We start from the raw sequence: 21,820 nt of genomic DNA on the forward strand, positions 1-21,820 counted from the left end.
GCCTGGCGTGCAAACTGCCGCTTTCCACTAATAGTAGCAGCTCGCCCACCGGACAGACAATTCAGTCGTGACCCTCCTGGAACTACCGCCAGGAGCCAGTCACGGGTGGGGGTTTAACCTCACCACAACGCAGTCCGCATTTCACCCGCGCGAAATGGGTGAATCGCCGAATGTCAATATACATAAATACCCGCGTGGGTAACCTACCGAGGGGTTGCACCACGCCGCAGGTTGGCTGAGGACACAAACCGCTTAAGCGGTTCGTTCCGTGCTTCAGGGATAACCGAGCGGTGTTATCACCGACCTCGACGGTTCAGTGATTCTTCTTTACTCGGGTGTTCAAATCCCACTAGCAATTATTCCACTAAGTAAGATGGCACTTTCAAAGGGGAAATAGGACACGACGAACGGGATACATTCAAACAAAGCACATTTATTTATACAGCACGTATGTTCAGCCAAGGCAGTCATGCAATATACAGAAAAAGCATGGAAACAAAAGCAATTCCACCAAATATGCATATAGTGTACAGTCACTTAAACAGGTTCCACTTACGGACACGGCGCCACATCATTCACACAGAACAAAATAAATGACCCCCTCATAGGCAAGGGGGTAGACGGGGTTCGTAAACCTTTATGGCCGTGGGCCGTGGATGACCGAATGGGCCCACGAGACCGACGTTGGTTACCTGCACCCTCGTGGTGCAACGGTCGGCAAGCTCTCTCCGGCACTCTCCTCTCGTGTGCACAGGCTTGCGCGCCCGAGCTGGCAAAGCGGCGCCTCCCGTCCATGTCCCAAGAAAAGAAGAAGCCCGAGCTCACGAACTAGCTGCTCGAAGTAGAAGAACCACCACGAACTGAACTGAGCACGAGCTGCACGAACCGCCAAGAGAAGAGAGCTCGACCCCAACAACCAAGAGAGGAGAGAGGGAGAGCCCGCGTGCGGTCCACCTTCTATAGCGCAGAGCTCCGCCCTTTGCTCCTCCCCGTTTTCGGCTCCGCCTCCCTTCGAGAAGCTTATCGAAAAGGGGTGTGCCCTCACTCCGACCGCCTCATGCCCCGTGTCCACCAATCGCGAGCGAGCTCCTTGCCGCTTCTCGTGCCAGCATTGGCGGCGCAAAAACGGCGGGAAAACTCGCGCGTCATCCCAGTTCTTTTCAATGGGCCTTTGCTCGACGTTTTCGGACAGTTTTTGCGGTGGAAAGGGTCGTAGCGTGCTCTGTCGGGCCAAAATAACGATAGTGAAAGAAAAACGGCTATCTCAAAGGGTCGCAGCCCGGTGAACACGAAGAATTTCCTTTAAACAACGGTGAGGACCTATCTGCACATAAACTTAGAGTCATAACTGAGCTGGGGACCTTTATGGTGTATTGCGAATTTCCACAGCCGTAACACTAGCCCCTCCCTTTTTTACAGACTCGTCCTGAGTCGTCGAATTTTCGTGTGCCATCATGTGTAAGTTCTCTCCTAGTACGATTTACCTTCGGATCCCTGAGTGCGACATTCAGTGTATTCGTGTCCCCAAAATAAATAACCTACGGGCTGAGTAACTAACTAAACAAACCCATTCATACAGATGACTTAAATAAATTGCCGGCACGAAGACTCACATGCCGGGGGCGCAAAACACATGTACAATTACAACTTAACAACTTAACCTACAATTTACACTACCCCATAGCCTAGGATCGATGGACTCTGCGGGAAGAAACAACAGTCACAAGCAGGGAGCCAGGCTGCTTAAACGCAGTCCAAGGCCTCCCCCTTTTGAAATGAACGCAGTGAACTGGCAAACGTTGCACGGGCTGCCAGTACAGTCCCGTGTTGCAACTGCCAACAGGGCAATCCTTGCAGCTTGTGCGACGATCGCGGCGCACATGGTAATGAACAGGGGGGGGGGGAATGCAAAACAGAACGGGGCAAAATGAACGAGGGCAGCAGGCATGGGTCATGGTAAAGGCAGGCAGGCAAGGCATGGCATGTCACAACAAGGCCGGTGCAGCAAACACAGCCGGCAAATGAAGTGACCGGCACAAGCCTTGAAGCAAAAACAGCCGGCAGACGATCCGGCCGGCACAGGCCTCGAAGCAAACGGCCAGCCGATGAAGTGGCCGGCACAAGCCTTGCAGTAACACAGCCAGCAGATGAAGTTGGCCGGCACCTTTGCCGGAAATGGAGGTTGGTGGAGGGAGTGCGGTGGTGCTGGCCACTCGAAAGGTGGGCTCGGACCTACCCGACCGTCTCCTTCCCAACCTATCGCCTTTGCCTGTCTCAGTCCATACCCACCCCCTTAATTTGTCAAAGATCAATTTCGCCCCAACTTATTTTTTTGTTTTTCATTTTATTTTTACTTCCCCCACTATAACTCGTCTCCTAACTCCCTTTACTGTCTCTGTCCGGCTAACCTATCCTCTCCTAGCCTATACCCAACCTCTACGTTCCCTTCCTGGAGGGGAATAAGGGAGAGCTCGCATCCTGTATCGAGGCCCAATGAAGTCTCAGAATGGCCTCCTCAGACTTCCGCGATCTCAACCCAAAGTGGGTCCAGCGGCCCACAATGAGAGCGAAGGGATGGATGGTGCGGAGGGGTACACTTTCTATCTACCCTAACTTTTATTCCTTAAACTACCCCAGGGCTTTCAACAAGCGCCTCTCGCTTAAACTATCGGTTCTAACAACCAAGATTCCCGTCGCTTGTGTTGGTGTCCTCACTATTTCGGGCCTCGCCCCCCCCCCAATTTTATTTCCGTGCCCTCACACGGTCTCACGGCTAGAACACGTGGCTCCCTTGGCAGGAACTACCCCCTGCCGATTCCCCAACGATGGCACCCCCGGGCACTGCACTGCCTCCGAGCCTACCAGCTCCCTAAACACCGGGAAGTGCCCTCTCTGGCGACTCCCCTGAAACGCTCACATGGCAGGCTGGCGCCCCGGGCCCCTTTCCGAGGGTCGCCCATGCCCAGTACACTGCCCACGCGGCCAATGGCGCCCTGGGCCCCCGCATCATGCGGGCGCACCCGTGCCCACTGCGCTATCCCGGCCCCCCATGGGCCCTTGGCCTTCCGCGGCCGACAAGCCCGGTGCCCGGGGAACCCACTCAGCGATACTCACCTTTCGCAGCCACGCTCCCAACCCGTCAACAGGGCTCCTGCACCCCTCCAAGCGGGTTTCGAGCCTACTTCCCCACCAACAGCAAAACGACTTCCATTTTTGTCAATTTGACTAACCCCCTAAGTCACTCTACTATGACCCCGGGGTCCCTTGGGAGGGAATCACTCCTCCCCCCAATCACTCATCGCACCATGCATTCCACAATCACTCCATACACACAGACCCGCTGGCCTCACTCACTCAACATGTTTCCACCTCACAACTCTTCAACGCACCCATCGCTGATCTCTGCCATCCTGCTCACTACTTCCCCTAACTACCTCGTGCTCCCTCGTCATCCCTTAAAATATAGCACGTTCATTTTAACACTGCGTAGCTAAGCTACATCCCCTCTACACACTCACAGTCTGTCTGTCTCCGAAATGTCATTTCCCATCCTAAATCTCAACTAAAATCCCTCCAACTCATCCATTCCACAGGCCCCATGAGGACTTATCCCTGCCCCATGGAGCCGGTCTAGCTCAGCTAACCCTTCCCCCTAACTAGTTGTGTCCTGTGCCCTGGACAGGGGGTCTTTCACCCCTGCCTCGGGAATCCTGTTCACCTGAAAGCGAGGTTTGCTTTTCTTTCTTTTTTTCTTCTTTTTTAATGCGCGCACTTGCGCGGCAACTCGCAACCTGCGCTTTCTTTTACTCCCGTGATGTCATGGCAGCTGTTCGTGCACCTCGTCCCTTTTGGATGGTAGCATCTGGCAGGGATACCCCTCCTGCCGGATTCCAACCCTACGTGCAGCCATGACGTCACCCTGCGCATTCAAAAGCAAGCCTCGCGTTTCCCCACACAAACACATGTGCTCTGCACTTCGGAGCTTCACACACACGCCCGCGTGGAGAACCCATCTGGTCCAAATCTGTTTATCCCAGCCGAGCATTTGTCCGTTGCGGGATCGGCCACATTCACCGTGGGCGTTTCCGGACCGGGTTTCACTCCCGCAGACGCGCACGCGGCGGCCTCGTGCGTACCACAGCACGGATCCCGCGCGCGCTGCCGTGCAAACCCGGCACGGTCCCCAATCCAGCTACAGCCACGACCCGGCCTCTGTCCTTCACCTGTCGCCGTCTTCGTCGCCATTCCATCCACATGCTCAAACTCCCGCGTGTCACGAGACTCACACACCTCACCATTACACTCACTCTCGGAGATGCGGCTGCGTGCTCCCTCATGCCCACCGTCATCTCCCTTTAATACAGCGGCCTCACACACGCTGTTCCTCTTCCACACCGTGCATCACTCACACGTGCCGTCTCATTCACACAGAGGGTTTCACTCATGCACGGGGTCTCCGTCACACACACCCCTTCACTCCCGCATGGCGTGCTGGGAAGCACGCATCGTACCACACTTGTGAGCACACACTTCGACACCACACACACCGGGACCACACTCGCAACCACACTGGGTGGGAATTTGTGCCACCACAAGGGTTCCCGGGGCCTCCATACCCCCCCAAGCTCGGCGTGCACCCGTTCGCAGGAGTCGCCCCCTCTACCTCGCTCGACACGACCGAACCCACCTGGTCGCGATCAGCTTCAAGGGAGCATAGCGTCTCCCTCCGTTCCTGAAGGAGGCTATCCAGCTCCTCGCACCGGGTCGCGAAACAGTCCGCCAGCTCGCCCCCATTGTCTTCCACTACCTCAATGAGTGTGTGCTCGTCCTTAACCCCGTCTAATTCACCCTCTATCTCCGGTGTCTCTGCCAACTCAGTCACCTCATGTATATTAGTTTCTTCCTGGATCCTCTTCTCCGTTTTCTCAGTTTTATTTAATTCATTCTTGACTCGGTTTATCTCCCATCTTATTTTGTCCTCCCCCGCTTCCATCGCGGGCCGGACAGCCGTTGCACTTCCTCCCAGCTCGTTCGCTCCAACACGTGGCGCCGCCATTTTGCACACCGTTGTCCGCGCTTCGTTGCACGAAAATGCCATTATGCCCGCCTGCAGGCTTTGCATATCGCTCCTGAATGCCTTCGTGTGCGCATCCATGCAATCCATCAAATCGCGCGCATTTTTTTTCATTTCTGCCAGCAAAATTGTTACGAGCTGGCTCGTGTCAAGTGGCCCTGTGGCATTAATAGCAGCCCGCTCCGTGTTGTGCTGAGGTGCGATCACGCCGCCATTGTGCGACTCCGTTTGCCGGCAAAGTCCATGCTCAGTATATGAGGGTGAGCTCCCCCATGGATTATAATTACAAAAAGAACCGTCCCGGGCCATGGATCCTACATAAAAACACATATCTAATCCACCCGGCACCCGTTCGCCTTGAAAAGCCATCTTATTTCGCGGAATAACTTAAATGCTCGTAATTTGCGGAACACGGAGGGTCGCTTCACTCACCCCTGATCCGGTTCCGTGAATTTAGTTGGAGGCGGGAAGGATTTGAATCCCACTCCCGGACACCAGTGTTACGAATTCTGGCCCGCCTGGCGTGCGAACTGGGCTTTCCACTAATAGTAGCAGCTCGCCCACCGGACGGACAATTCAGTCGTGACCCTCCTGGAACTACCGCCAGGAGCCAGTCACGGGTGGGGGTTTAACCTCACCACAACCCAGTCCGCATTCTACCCGCGCGAAATAGGGTGAATCGCCAAATGTCGATATACCCAAATACCCGCGCAGGTAACCTACCAAGGGGTTGCACCACGCCGCAGATCGGCTAAGGACACGAACCGCTTAAGCGGTTTGTTCAGTGCTACAGGGATAACCGAGCAGTGTTATCGCCGACCTCGACGGTTCAGTGATTCTTCTTTACTCAGGTGTTCAAAACCTACTACTCATTCCACGATGCAAGATGGCACTTTCAAAGGGGAAATAGGACACAACAAACGGGATACATTCAAACAAAGCACATATATTTGTACAGCACGTATGTACAGCCAAGGCAGTCATACAATATACAGAAAAAGCATGGAAACAAAAGCAATACCACCGAATATGCTTATAGTGTACAGTCACTTATACCTGGTGTTGGCTCAATGGTTAGGGTGGTGGCTTGGAATCCTCTGATCCTGAGTTCAAACCCCACCTCACTGTTGAATTCATACCAGGTGGGGTTGACTCTGCCTGTCATCCTTCCGAGGTCGGCAAAATGAGTGCCAGCATGCTGGTATACTGTGTCGGAGTGGCGACCCGTCCAGGATTGTGTCCAATAGCCAAGGAGACTGCTTAGGCAGCACCAACGCTCTGCATGGAGTATGGTCCCGATGGATGGATGGACAGTCACTTATACAGGTTCTACTTACGGACACGGCGCCACATCATTCACACAGAACAAAAGAAATGACCCCCTCATAGGCAAGGGGGTAGACGGGGTTCGTAAACCTTTATGGTCGTGGGCCATGGATGACCGAATGGGCCCATGAGACCGACGCTGGTTACCTGCACCCTCATGGTGCGACGGTCGGCGAGCGAGCTCTGGCACTCTCCTCTCGTGTGCGCAGGATTGCGTGCCCGAGCTGGCAAAGCGGCGCCTCCCGTCCATGTCCCAAGGAAAGAAGAAGCCCGAGCTCACAAACTAGCTGCTCGAAGGAGAAGAACCACCACGAACTGAACTGAACACGAGCTGCGCGAACCGCCAAGAGAAGAGAGCTCGACCCCGACCACCAAGAGAGGAGAGAGGGAGAGCCCGCGTGCGGTCCGCCTTATGTAGCGCGGGGCTCCACCCTTCGCTCCTCCCCGTTTTAGGCTCAGCCTCCCTTCAAGAAGCTTCTCGAAAAGGGGTGTGCACTCACTCCAACCACCTAACGCCCCATGTCCACCAATCGCGAGCGAGCTCCTCGCCGCTTCTCGTGCCAGCCCTGGCGGCGCAAAAACGGTGAGAAAACTCGCGAGTCATCCCAGTTCTTTTCACTGGGCCTTCGCTTGACGTTTTCGGACGGTTTTTAAGGTGGAAAGGGTCGTAGCGTGCTCTGTCGGGCCAAAATAACGATAGCGAAAGAAAAACGGCTATCTCAAAGGGTCGTAGCCCGGCGAATACGAAGAAAAACCCTTTAAACAACGGTGGGGACCTATCTGCACGTAAACTTAACATCATAACTGAGCTGGGGATCTTTATGGTGTATTGCGAATTTCCACAGCTGTAACAATATGTAAGATTTTTGATGCCTCGGCTCCGTAATAAACATTTGTGTTGGTGTCAAAGCCAGTGACCAATTACAAATTAATAGTAGGATTCTCCAGAGGGCAAAGTCAATCACAAATCCCCATGCTTCCCACCTCAAGCGATGTTGAAATATGGCAAAACGTTTCAGCAGCGATGGGTTCACTTACCAAGCAGCTCGCTAGCACTTGCAAATTGCTCCAAGCAAGCGAAGCCAGACGTTCCTTATCAACAGTTTTGAACGGGATTCCTGCTTGAGTGTTTAAGCCACTTGGCGAGCGTTCTTCAAGAAACTTTGTAACTCAACAAACCCGAGCAATGACCCAATATCAAACTTTGAGTTCAATTTTTTTTTTTGACTCCGGTCACTCCAAGTCCCAACCCCTCTGGGGCATGAACCGGAGGTCAAATCCAAAAAAATCGTTACATGTGTCAAAGCGTCCCCCAATGTTGATAGCATACACAAAGTTTCCTTAACAACGTTTTAAATGTGCCTGTAATTGCATTTTTTGGAATTTCATGTTTTGACCCCACACGAGGCGGTGGGCCAAATGATGCAGCTCTCGCACATTCAAGTCAGAACGAGCAAGTTTGGTGAATTTCTGCAGAACCGTTTAGGAGATAGTGCAACAGATGGACGGACAGACTCGATTACAATACCCCCTCCCCATTTTTCCCCAAAAGTGTGGGGGATAATGAGTGGGGTGTGTGTGTGTGTATGTGTGTGTGTGTGTGTGTGTGTGTGTGTGTGTGTGTGTGTGTGTGTGTGTGTGTGTGTGTGTGTGTGTGTGTGTGTGTGTGTGTGTGTGTGTGTGTGTGTGTGTCAATTTTTATCAGAGATGACAGAATGGATCTTCATCAAACTCTCAGAGGTTCATCAGTGAGTGCCAGGGAATGTTTTAGGCAAAGAAAATGGTTTGAAAAGTTTGAAACAAAACGTTGGATTTTTAATTTTTTTTAATCACTCTCTCATGCCTAAACTTTTGTAGCTGCATCAAAGGTAATATTAAATGATCCTGACCGCATTCCTTAGTGGGTGTAGCGAGCTGTGACCTCCACATAAAAATAGAAAAAAAAAATCAAAATTTAATTTCTTAAAAACGAAACGGGATTAGAACAGCACTGGGTAATGCCGGGTACCCCAGCTTGGACATTATAAATATGCAGGGACACACAAAACAAAGTGTTATCCGATAATATTGTCGTGGACTTGGGGTTCGAGGCTCGCCATGAGGGGAAGCACTCGGATTCCTCTCGAATGCCCGGTCCTGAGGCCGTCGGGCACAGATAACTCCATGGACCTGCGGGTTGCTAAGCAACCACGAATGGCAATTGGCATTGCCAATCCTGGCAGGGCTACACCACCTCACGTGATACCTTATCTGTGGACGGCCAAACCAAAGTGGGATCTCATGCCCTCAACGCACACCCGGATTACTGCCGAGTGAGACAGTGAGTGTGCACTGGCTAACAAGAGCAAATTAATGGGGTAGAACTTCCTGGCTCAACTGACATGCGGACCATGCTGGACCAATGAAGGAAAAGACGAAACGAGCTGGGTACATTTAGGACAGAAGCAATTCATTTATAAGGGTGATGAAAAGTATGTGCAGCAACAATCAAAAGGGTTTTATTTGATAAAATGTACAGCAGGGAAAGCAAGGATTCGTGGGATGCGGCAAAAGAAATACAATTATATTTCTGATTGGTTAATCCAAGGATAGATCCTTCAACCAATCATAAAGCTGATCAAAAACAATGCCCATTCGTTAAAAGAAGTTTTAATCAATCAAGACACCACCAAAAAGCAAGGCTCCCAGCAAGCCAAGGTCAGGTCCTGAGACCGAGGCACATAAAGTGCAGAATGTTTGACTCCCCTTGCCCCACCCCCACTGTGCAAATGTAATAAATACCCTTGAACATCATTGCTTTATCAGTGATAATGTGAATGTAAAGCTATGCGTCATGTCATAACGTGCCTGTCTCAAGTCGATATTAGCTGACTCAATCCAACCATCTCCTTAATTTCAATTGTAGAAATTGCGAAGATGATTGTAGAAATCCCCTCCCTTACCTCAAATGGACGCACTGCTGATACCGCATGTGAAAAGGCTTAATGCCTAAATTCCATGTTTGCTTCTAAATCTTGTGTCCCAAACCCATTGCTTTCTGTACCCACCTTACCAAGTTGCACCCAGCTGTTCCTGGACTCTGTGTCCTTTTCTCCTGACAAGGTGGAGAACTTGCTGTCAAACCTCGACTCAGATTCTGCAACCGGTACAGACAGCATCAGCGCTCGTGTTCGAAAAACCTGCTCTGCTGCTCTTGCTCACCCTCTCTCTGTTCTGTTCACCCTCTCATTTGCTCAAGGTAATCTGCCGTCTCCTTGGAAATCAGCAAACATCACCGCTCTGCATAAAAAAGGTGTAAAAACAGATCCCTGCAACGACAGACCAATCAGCCTTCTCCCAATCATCAGCAAGGTTATGGAATCCATCATCGCTTCAAACATTAAATCCTTGCTCTTCTCAAATGACTTGATTTCCGATAATCAATTTGGATTCAGTCACTGCACCCTGGCATATGCTGCTTCTCCTCTCCAAACAATGGATGGAGATTGGAGATCCTCAATGCCAGATATGAAATCAGAGCCATAAACCGAGACATATCACGTGCTTTCGATACGGTCTGGCACCCTGCCTCTTCTCACCAAACTCTCTTCCTATGATATCTCCACTCATGGCTCACATCCTACCTGTCCTGTCACAGCCAATGTGTGGCTATTAATGGAGTTCTCTCATCCCCTCTTCCTCTCTTGGCTGGAGCTCCTCAAGGCAGCATTCTGGGCCCTGTTCTTTTTCTGATTTTCATCAATGATCTCTCTGGAAAATCCTCTATCTCTTTGCTGATGACTCCACCCTCTGCCGTAACATCTGTCATCCCTTCGATCGGCAAGCAGCAGCTTCTTCACTCTCTGCAGATCTGGATATAATCACAAGCTGGTCCAACATGTGGAACATGTCTTTCAATCCTGACAAATCTCACACTCTCACTATGTCTCTCCAAAAGGAGCGTCTGGACTCCACCCCCAAACCCACCTCCTTCAAATTCCCTACTTTCCTTCCTGAAAGTCCCTGTCGTGTCCATCTTGTTTACCCTGTGTACACCGCCCCATCACTCTCCCTTCCAAAGATCTCCTCATACCTCTGTTCCCCATTGTTTTGTCCTTCCCTCTCCTGCCCCTCTTGTCTCCTGCTCCCCTTGTTGTACGTTCTGTGTGTTAGCTCTTATACGAGCATTGACAGTGTCTATAAAAATATACAAAATGATAAATGCAACTCCTACTCATCATTTATTATGTGAATTAAAGAAGAGTCAGCATAAACATTCACTCGTGAACATTCGGCTTCAAGTTCACAATAAAACCTTGATCTCCACTCGGGAATTACGATGTGAAACAAACGGCAGAGCAGTGTGTAGAAAACTAAATAACCAATGAAAAGTCCATGATAACACATCCGAGGACTCGGAAACAAACTCCTCAAGGAAGGTGGAACTTGAAACTTGAAAAAGACCAAGAGAAGAACATCTCTGGTGAGCACAAGTATTGTGAAAAATTAAAGTGATAGAGTAGTATCCACAAACAGGTCACAGTAAAACAGTCACACGACAATTGGAATGGTGGAGTAGGTGGCAGGAGACACTACAAGTTTGAATAATAATAATAATAGTAACATTAATAATCATAACTAGCGAGAAGTTGGCGCACCATCGCAAATCCCCATGCTTCCCAGAAAAAGCAAATTGAAAGACGGCAAAAAGTTGCACCGGGAATGAATGACCCAATATCAAACTTTATCAAATGAAACAAACCCCCAATATCCTGAACAGACAGGGACACAGAAGCTATTGCAAAACCCTTTCTCCAGATGCACAGGGAGAGGGACTAATAATAATCTATACATGAAAGTAGCCAGATTTCTCCGTCCTTCCCTCTGTTAGTCATGCCCTTTTCTCTGGGACGTCATTACAGCGTTACATCTCGCACGAGGCAAGACCTATACGGAAGTGCACCTCATCCAAGCGTCCAGCACTCAACCCGTACCGTCGCTTCGCTGATGGGAGTTGAACACCATAACCCATATATCTGACTATCCGACGTACTTAGGCGACGGCCTGAATGCCAGACACAAGGAGTCAGCATGATGGATTTAGTAAGATAGGGGAGTACATAGTAAGTTGGCGTTACATCCTGCGCTAGGTTGACCATTTACTGAATTATATTGATGACTCAATAATAATTGCATTTTGCAACTTGGAAAAAAAAACAACTATGTAACGTCTGATCCCTGGGAACATGAAACAAATTCATAATGTTATATTTTAGCCAATAGGTGTGCGTATAACTAAAATAAATGCAGGGTTGTTAGCAGTAAACAAAATGTTTCTGGAATAAAAAATATATTGCAAGTATTGGCTGTCAATAAACTGGATTACTGTACTGTAACATATAAAAGTTATGTTGTTCAGCTGCCATTAGCGAAGCAACGGGTTCAATGCAAGTAATAATTCGGCCGAGGCCGAACAAAGCGGGGTCAAGGTCGTTTATTCCTGATATGTGAAACACCCTGCAACGCATATCTACAGACAACATACTTTTTGGGATGCCGGCCACATTCTCCATGGGTAGGTGCTCCTATGTTGAAAGGTACATGTCAATCACTCAAGCAGTTGCGAAGAAAACGAATTTAAAAATGAATGAAGGTGAAAAAGTGAGGGCCACAACATGGTCAAGGATGGTTGTGGATGCCTATTACTAGTAGTAATAGTTCCCTTACAAGGAACTTAAATGAAGGAAGAGGCCATAATAATTTTCAAGCATGAAGAAGCCTTCCACCATTGGGTAAAATATGCAAAGTAGTGTCGTGACCACGGGGTAGTAAAGCCACACAAACAAAGGAATGAACTAACTCCAGAATAGGAAAGAGAGGAGTAGGGAAATAACAAAATAACCTGTAAGTCGGAGATGAAATAATTAGAGTATTTTTACTGATCCTTTTGGCGTGGCAGAGTGAGACTGCGATTTACTCGATGTATGGATGAGACACACCAGCCTCCACTGTGCGAGGAGACTAGAGGGTTTCATTCATCGCAACAGATTGACTCGATGAGTGGAGGAAGTCAGAAAAACAGGTATTAATGAAGGTAGTTCACATTACATCTCATCAATCTATCCAATTTAGCAAAATTCCATTGTGGTTATACAAACAATGTGAAACATGGACATACTCCTGTTGCCATTGGGCCTTTTGCAAACCCAGAGAAGTCAGCTTTTTCCACATTGCTGAACGAGACTTTAGTTCTGACTCATACTTGAGGCACGAGGTTTTGTATTCAGTAAACAATGAATTCCATGTGTCACCTTCCCGACAAAAACACCAAAGATTCTGATTCCATAGATGTAGAGTAAGCCACATTTCCACAAATCTATGGAGAGAATGTGACATTCATTTTGTCATCGCCTTTCTTTAATTTCTCAATTGTGATATGCTGATCCTGATACAAGGGTTTAAATGAACATTGACATTGTCCTTGCATCTTTGGTGGGAGGCCGGCCGAATACAGTGTGTCGCATGTATCCATTTTCCTTCCAAGAAAGGATGATTCCAATTGTTGATCAATTCTCAAGTGTAGACAATAGTGAGGAGAAACCCCAAAATTTTTTTGCTCGATTTCATGTGAATTTTTGTTCTGCATCATCATGAATTCAACAAGAGTTTGGATGTCTTATTCACTGAAACTTTTGGCTCATGGTGAAACAACAGAGGGTGGATTTCCCAAATCCAGAGAGGAGTTGCAAACGAAAGATTGACAGGGTCTTAACTAATGGTAGTTGAGTTCAGAGTGAGAAATGTGAGAGGCTGTGAGCTGAAGGTGGGCTGCAAACCTAAATTATTGAAGAGATCACGTGACACAATACTGTGGAAGAAGTCATGACACAATACCTAACTCTAAATCTAATTGACTTGTTGTCACCGACCGAACTCATCCACCAAGTTTTGGCAAAACCCATCTACAACTTTTGAAATATTGTGCAATATATCGTGCTATTGACACTTTCTTGTTAGGGTTCCACATGTGACAGAAGAAGGGGGGATGGGGGGTGGATGATTGAAGGTGAGAGTAGAGTTTAGACAGACATGGACATTGGGAGGGTAACAATGTGTGGGTGTCATTATTGTATCCATGTTTCAGACCATGTCGTGAATCACTGTTGAATAGTGGGCAGAAAATGCCAGAGCCCTGACATGGTGTTGATATTTGCAGAGACCCACAAGCTGGTTTGCGCAGCGATTTCCAATTCTGGATAAAGTACACAATGTCGTGCTCAAGTGAAAGACACTGGAATCATTCATGTGGATCAGCCAATGCTGGCGGATGAGATCCTATCTTAACGGCCCATCTGAGGGACGGCACACACATTAATACAATCAACACCTTGCCTACGAAGTATCAGGGTGACACTATATATTGCAAGATCGAAAATCAAACCCAGCCGAGACAACTCAAACTTGAGTATTCTCTTTCTGAGATATCTTGTCATCCCATCAAAGGACAACACGTTATTTGCTCAGTTGTGAACACCAAACAAACAAACCCAAATAACACTACTGCGATAATTCAGTATGACATCCATGCCATCTCCTGACGGATGAGAGGGAAGGCTGAATATTTTTCCATTTTGAGATTATTAAAATTAAACTTGCAACAACCATTAGAAACCATTGAAACTTAAATACTCGGATGGGACATGCAGCATATTTTCCATTAACTATTTCCAAATGACATTCATTTGGGGAATGCTCTTCAACCAGGGATAGTAAGTTGTGCAACATCTTCTACTAAAAGCATCTGCTCTGAAACTTCTTTAGTATACGTTATCAACAGGCAAGCATGTCAAAGGGAGGAATTCAAATATCCGTTGATAAAATTACATAAACTAGAATGGCATTTGGTAGAGTGCACGCTTCTGCCAGGCTGAACAGTTTCAGTTTTGTCTCCCACCAACCAGAAACTACTTCATCTGGACCCTAACCAAAATCGAATTGGCTTATTCTTGTCACCTACCCAACTCATGCACCACGTTTTGTCATAACCTGTCCAAACTTTTTGAAATATTGTACTACATATCATTTTTGGCCCTATCCCTCAACTGTGAAGATTCACTTTAAATATTCTCGTAGTTGGATCTGGATCCAGATCGTCACGAAAATCTAATCAGTTCGTCCTTGTCACACACCCAACTTGCCCACCAAATTTCTTCCGCATCTGTCCATAACTTTTTGAGATATCCTGCTCACAGACAGACAGACAGACAAACAGGGGTGAAAAGCCTTTGGTGGCAGAGGTAGAGACATATCAGAAACAAATGTAGATAAGACTGTTCCATATTCCTGAAACTTGTTTTCAGATATCTGCATGATTTGTCAAAAATAAATTCATCGAGATCTGCATAATTTGTCAAAAAGTCAAGATGACGAAGCAGTACCTCATTGTAAACTTAATGCACAGATACTCATTGACTATTTCGGAAATGTCCGTTACTTGGATAAAAGTCTTTCTCATTTAGCTTGTTTCCAGCAGAATCTGTCTCTCACAGGTGTTTTCAGATCTTTTACATGTTGCCAAGAAAAACGTAAACAACTTTAGAGATACCACCCAGTTCAGTTTACAAAATGGATATTGACAGCCAGACAGTGCTGATATTGATATTGCCAGACAGGATATTGCAGTGCTGCAAATGAATCATATATTGGCGAAAAATCTTGAAGAAATGAACAATTTATTACCCCATGTGGGTAGCGCAAAGTGGTGTTAAGCAACTGGTTCACTCTGTCTGTCTAAACACATCAGTCTATGATTGAGGACCAACTTGATTTCAATTGAATTTTACATTTTTATAGAGAAGACCGTTCAATATTCCTGAAGCTTGTTTTTGGATATGTGCATGATTTGTCAAAATTAATTAATTGAGATCTGTAGCATTTGTCAAAAAGTCAACAAGATGACGAAACAGTACATCATTGCAAACATGCAGGACATGAATCGGAACATGAATCAGAGCAAGAACCTGCAGTTTATTCGTGCTTTGGCTCTGAATTTGGCAAGTTGCACATAATCTTGTCTCAAGCGCACATGCAAATGGAGGACTAAGGTAATTAATTTAATGTCTGTCTGTCTGTCTGTCTGGCAGTGAAACAAAATTTAAAAAGAATTCCAAACAGGAAATTTACTGTTTTAAGGACATCACAAAGGACACAAACAACAGGCATACAAAGAACTAATGTAACCTGTTAAATAAGGTGGTGTGAAAGATGCTGCATCAACAGCGGTAAACTTCTGAAAAAAATTTTTTTTTCTACAGCCTTTAAAAACTTAGATTTTATTTCAATTGAATTATATACTTGAACACTGTGGAACACAAATTGCCTCGTTGGCACTTGCAAAAACCTCCAGTTTTGCAGTACTTGGCCAAAATATTGTGCCATTTTACACCATCTCGACCAATCAAATTTGCTGCTCTCAGTGTTGGGGAATATCAATATTCAGACAAAATTGCATGTGGCTCATGGGAAATATAGATTATGCTCAGAAATGTAAAGCAAGAATTTAAAAGATCCTTCTCATGCACTTTTTTTCCAGATTGCGGGGAAAGGTGATTTATGAACTCCAGACCAGCTTCTGGAGACCAGCCCTGAGTGACAGACTCTAGCACTCGAGACAACTCCATGTCACGTTGCGTTTCCCGTCTGATATCATCACTTGTGACTGGAAGTAATTCAATCTGTGACATGTGAAACACATCAACTGCATCAATATCCTCCTCTGCAGATGGCTGGATGATCTCAAGTGGAAGCTGTGACAGGGCATCTGCATTACTGTGAGCAGTCGATCCAGAAATGGTTGAGTTGACATGGATGGACTTGACAGTGTGCCAGTCAAGCTTGACCTTCCGCAACCAGTCTCTTCCCAACAAGGCTGGGCTCTGAGTGTCCACCACATACAAATTCAGCACATAGGATTGCTGATTGTACTGTACCAAAACAGATAGCTTGCCTTTTGGTTTAATTTGCTCACCAGTGAAAGTACGAAATCCAGCTGTAGTGTTCTTTAATCTCAGATGGTTGTACAGTTTAGAGTACTTGCACAATGAAATGACAGACTGCTGAGCCAGTGTCTAACTCCATAGGCAAATTTCTCCCCACCAGCTTAAGGTGAATTCAGATGACATCCAGCTTGTTGACATGGTTGGTTCCAATGTCAGCTTCAAGCAAGTCTTCCTGGTCACTGTTACTGTTGCTACGACTCACAGTATGTACATTTGTGCTCGTTTTCTTACCAGGGTTCCAGCATCTTCTTGCAGCATGACCGTTCAAGTGACAGTTCTCACACTCCTCGTGCCGTTAATAACAAGTGTGAGGGTCGTGCTTCCTTCTGCATCGGAAACAAGAACCCCTATAATTTCCATCATTCTGGGCACCAGACGACCTGGAAGGCATGCCCCCAGGCTTAATCGCGAATGTAGTGAGCTTCATACTCAACACGTGCACATGAGAGAATAAGAAACAACAACAACAACACAATACCCTGGCCATTTGGAATCAGTGTCGTCTGCTATGACCCTTTTGCTTCCGTTTTTTTTTTTTTGCTTCCGGTTTTTGTCATGGGGAATGATGCATGCCGGGAGATAAAGACCCAAATAATATCAGACATGGTGTATATTTCCTCCACTGATTTTAATAAAGATATCTCCCGCATGATCAAAAAATAATTATTAATTGTGATTTACGTTATTTGATCGCTGATCCCGAATCCAGGCCGAAGTAACCAGAAATTGCGTATACAGTTGTGAACAAGTTATAGTTAAAGTCAGAAGCAAATGTAAGAAGAATACTACGTTTGCTTCTCGTATATATTTTTTTTAGATGAGATCCTGTTCTCGGCGGTTTAGTTGTGAAGGTAATGTTGAGGTATAATGTTGAGGTATATATATTTTTTTTTTTAGATGAGATCCTGTTCTAGGCGGTGTAGTTGTCGTTGTGAAAGTAATGTTGAGGTTTTTTTTTTTTCAGAGGAGATCCTGTTCTAGGCAGTGTAGTTGTTGTTGTGAAGTTAATGTTGAGGTAATATTTATTTTTGCAGATGAGATCCTGTTCTCGGCGGTGTAGTTGTTGTGAAGGTAATGTTAAGGTAATATTAATTTTTTTCATAGCAAAAAGACTTTCATTTGATATATTTAAGAAGCGAATGTAAGAAGAATTCTACGTTCGCTTCCAGGCTTTGCCTATTCCATATTAGCGAACGTAGTGAGCTTCATACTCAACGCGTGCACGTGAGAGAATAGGAAACAACAACACAAAACCCTGGCAATTTGGAATCCGTGTCGTCAGCTATGACCACTGATCTCTACTACTGGATTGGTCACGACGGCTCGTGCGTGAAGCCACCGGAAGTGCACTTTCCGCCATCTTGTCTCCCCCAAAAGAGGTGAACTGTGGTAACGCGCAACGTTGAACCGGGCCCGGCCGATTTTGCAAAATATATTTCTTCAAATATATTTCAACTTCTGTCTAATATTTTAATGGATTTTGAAGTAAATAACTGTTCCTATTACTCAATCGAATTCCGGAAAATTCCCTTGGAGCTCCTTGGCAATTGCAAGGAGGCGATCAATGCATATTATGAGGCCTGACAGAGGGTTGGATCAGAAAACAAACATTGGCGTAACATCCAAGTTACGTTAGGCTCCATACCAGGTCACTTCATCAATAACAAAACAAAACTAGTCATGTTTTTTTATGTTATTTAAAATATGTTTTGTTATTTCAGGCAATTTTATGTTATTCTATGTTTCTTAATGTTTTTAAGGATTTCTAAAAGTTTCAACTTTCTAACGTTTTTAAAGGGATTTAAAAAAATTCTTTTTTAACCTCCGCCATCGAAGATGGACGGAGGTTACTGTTTTCACCCGTCTGTTTGTTTGTTCGTTTGTTTGTGAACAGTATTACAGAAAAACTCAACGGATTTCGACGAAACTTGGACTATGATCCAAATATGGTCCAAGGATCATGCCATTAGATTTTGGACTTGGTCCAAAGTCCAATATGGCCACTATGGTGGCCATTTTGAAAAAATATTTGAATTTTTGTTTTTGCATTTCTACATGTTTTAAGTGATTTCCAAACCAAAAAAAAATAAATTTGTTAGAGAAAAAAACAAAATGTTGCAACTTTTTTCAAAAAAATTTCGATCTTATTTGAAAAATATTTGAATTTTTCTTGCATTTCTTCATGTTTTAAGTGATTTCCAACCCCCCCCCCCAAAAAAAAAAATTTGTAAGAGAAAAAAAAACAAATTTAGCAACTTTTTTTTCCAAAAAATTTCAATTTTCTTTTTTGGGCATTTCTACATGCGCGTCAATCTAGTTTAGTTTATTCAATCGTGGTTCAGTAGAGTCTGATCTGTTTTGACATACAATGAATAGGATATCAGGTTCACTTAAGTGACCCAGCAGTATTGGCGGCGTAGGTTTTGCACTCTACCGAGTGCTCCCCCTCTAGTTTTTGGCTGTTTTTAGTGTTTTTTAAGGTTAGGTTTTCCTCGACATTTTTTGTAGCAGGGGAGGGCAAAAATGGTGGGGGGGGATTTTGATTCAACATAAGTGGGAGGGTATTTAACTTTTAACTTCAAAACTTTTAATGTACAAAAGAGTGCGGGGGAAATGATTTGTTTTTTGTGGGGAAAATTTGTTTTCGCATAGGCGAGCGATTTTGGGGAAGGCATATGTGAATAAATGTCCAAACTTAAAGGGTTTAATTTGTTGGTTTTTAATGTCACTCTCCAAATTAAGAGGTGTACCATTAGATTCTCAGTGGGGCATGGAAGTTTTTATGGTAAAAAATATCTTCACCCGCTTGTCGAGACCCAAAAAAAAAATCCTCACCCAATTCTGCATAAAAGTATACATATAAAAACTTATTCTGGCCGACCCAAACTTCCATCCCCAGCCCCCCCCAATAGGCTTACATATTATTTCATTGCCCTGAACATTTACAGAACACTTTCAAAGAAATGAATTGGCCTAATGCAAAACATGCATGTAAATAATGAGATGAAAATCACATAAAAGCTTGATGAGTTAAATTGCTTTAATTTCAAGATGCAGTACCTCTTACAACAAATATCAAAAATACAAAATTTACAAAGTACACTATGTAGATTCATTCTAAAACTTTACCACATACATACATGGAAACCAGCAAACAAAACATTTTTCAAAAGTGTTTTTAAAATGTTTAAATGATATAAAATATTGAGTCGAGATAAGACGATGAAAACGTTTTAAAATAAATATTATCAAAGGATGTAGTCTAAATGTTAGTGTAAAACATTTTTGTCAAATATTAATAAAAAATATTTTGTCAACTTTGCAATAGTATGAACAAAGATTTTTGAAAACATTGTAAAATATTGTAAAAACGTTTTATAACCTTCACTAAACTCAGCATTTAAGGGAAGGTGTCTTTCAGATCGATGAAACACGCTGGTCACCACTTGAATTCAGGCGAGTGCAACTTGCAAAGCTAAGCAATTTCAACCCCACATTATCTCATTGAATTTGGAACTTTTTGAATTGCACCAATCTTCACAAACTCGTCAGGATCTAGCGGATTTCAAATAATTTGTTTTTTTCACAAGTAACAATATTCTTCATATGTTCATATTAATTTTAGTTTCTTTAATTAATTGTATTAAGAATTATGACACTCAAACAAGTGTGAACTTTGTTTTTGTGCAGTGATAATATCTTTTTTTGTAAGGGACCAATCAATAACGCAGGGGGATTATCGGAAGAATCCAAGCTTTGGAGAACCTTCAGGATGGAATCTGAAATTTTTGTTTGGAACATGAAGTATTAAATGGAGACAATTTTGAAAACACGGGGGGGGGGGCAAGAAAATTTTGAAAACAGAGGGGAGAGCCTGAAAATTTTGAGCGGACATGAGGGGGACGCAAAATTTTGTAATTTTTTTTTTCATTTCTCCCATCCCCTGAAAATATTAATCATTCTCTAAATATAAAATTGTAATGAGCAATAGAGTTTATCATTCCTTTGTGGTTTCAACAAGTACAAAATGGATATTTAGTATTTGTGGAAGCATTCTGTTTCCCTCTATGGAATAGCTTGATCTTAGAGTAACATGATGCAATTTTTACCGGTACGAGTGAACATGATTGTCATCTACTGCAGTGTCAAACTGGTGATCATGTAGCTCAGGGAACAGTTTTAGCTCTGCACTGATGAAGCAACTGCCTGTGAGATGCCACCCCCCTCCCCTCCTGTGGAAGCTTTTTGTAGGGGGGGGGGGTCTGTGGAAACACTTTTCCATTTCCAAGCAATTAAGTCTGTGATTTTTACTGATGGCTGAACAAAATGAGTTTGGACATTCGTTTCCTAACTTTGGGTCCGGTAACAGAGGATGCCATCTGTTTCCCAATATGGAAAAGCTTGATCTTACAGTAACACGATGCTGCAAGTTTTACCAGGTAGTGACCATGATTGTCATCTACTGCAGTGTCAAACTGGTGTTTATGTAGCTCAGGGAACAGTTTCAGCCCTGCACAGTTACTCAAAACTGATGAAGCAACTGCCTGTGAGATGCCACCACCCTGTGGAAGCTTTCCGTTTGAGGTCTTCAAGAGTCTTTGGAAACACTTTTCTGTTTCCAAGCAAACAGTGATTACATTAGGTGATGCTTTCTGCAGACGTCCACGATCCTTTAGTGCCACAAAGTTGTGAACCTTGCCATTGGGGGCAGTCAGTGCCTCAGTGCACACCATGCAGTTCACTTTACGTTTGATTATTTTTACTACAAATGCAGCAATGTAATTAATAGCTGCTTCTTTGTATTCTGATACTTGTTCAAAGTTTGGTACATCAGCATAATCATGGTCATCATGTACTGGACTATCCTGGAGTACAAGATCATACTTCCGTGCTATGCTGATTGATGACTGTGACTGTGGCTCCACATGAAGGATAGTTGTAGTATCCCTAAGAATACAATTGCCTGTGTCATTCTTAATATTGTGCCTCATCAGGAGTCTCTTATAGGCTGCACTAAATTGACCTGCCGTCGGATTATTATGAAATCCTCCCCGTGCTCTCACTGCAGAAAAGAACAACTCAATATGGTCTTGACTGAATTTATAAGTTAATAGATATTTCATGGGGGCATCATGAGCAGCTATAAGTTCTGCATAAAGTTTGGTGACACTCCTGATGCAAGCTGCAAAACCTATAAAGCCAGTCTTCCTTGGGGTAAGATACATTGGTTTACCAGATGCATCTGTAAGCCCCAAGATGAATTGTTCAGCATCTTGCAAGAATTTTAGCATTTCTTCTCCATTTTCCTTCCTCATTGGAGCCTTTGTACCCTTCCCAAAAATATTTCTGCTGTTAAGGACATCAAAGGCAGCATCAACATGTC

The sequence above is a fragment of the Eptatretus burgeri genome, chromosome 3 (assembly GCF_056783735.1).
Source record: "Eptatretus burgeri isolate ZD-2024b chromosome 3, Ebu_testis_v1, whole genome shotgun sequence".
NCBI classification, from domain to species: domain Eukaryota; kingdom Metazoa; phylum Chordata; class Myxini; order Myxiniformes; family Myxinidae; genus Eptatretus; species Eptatretus burgeri.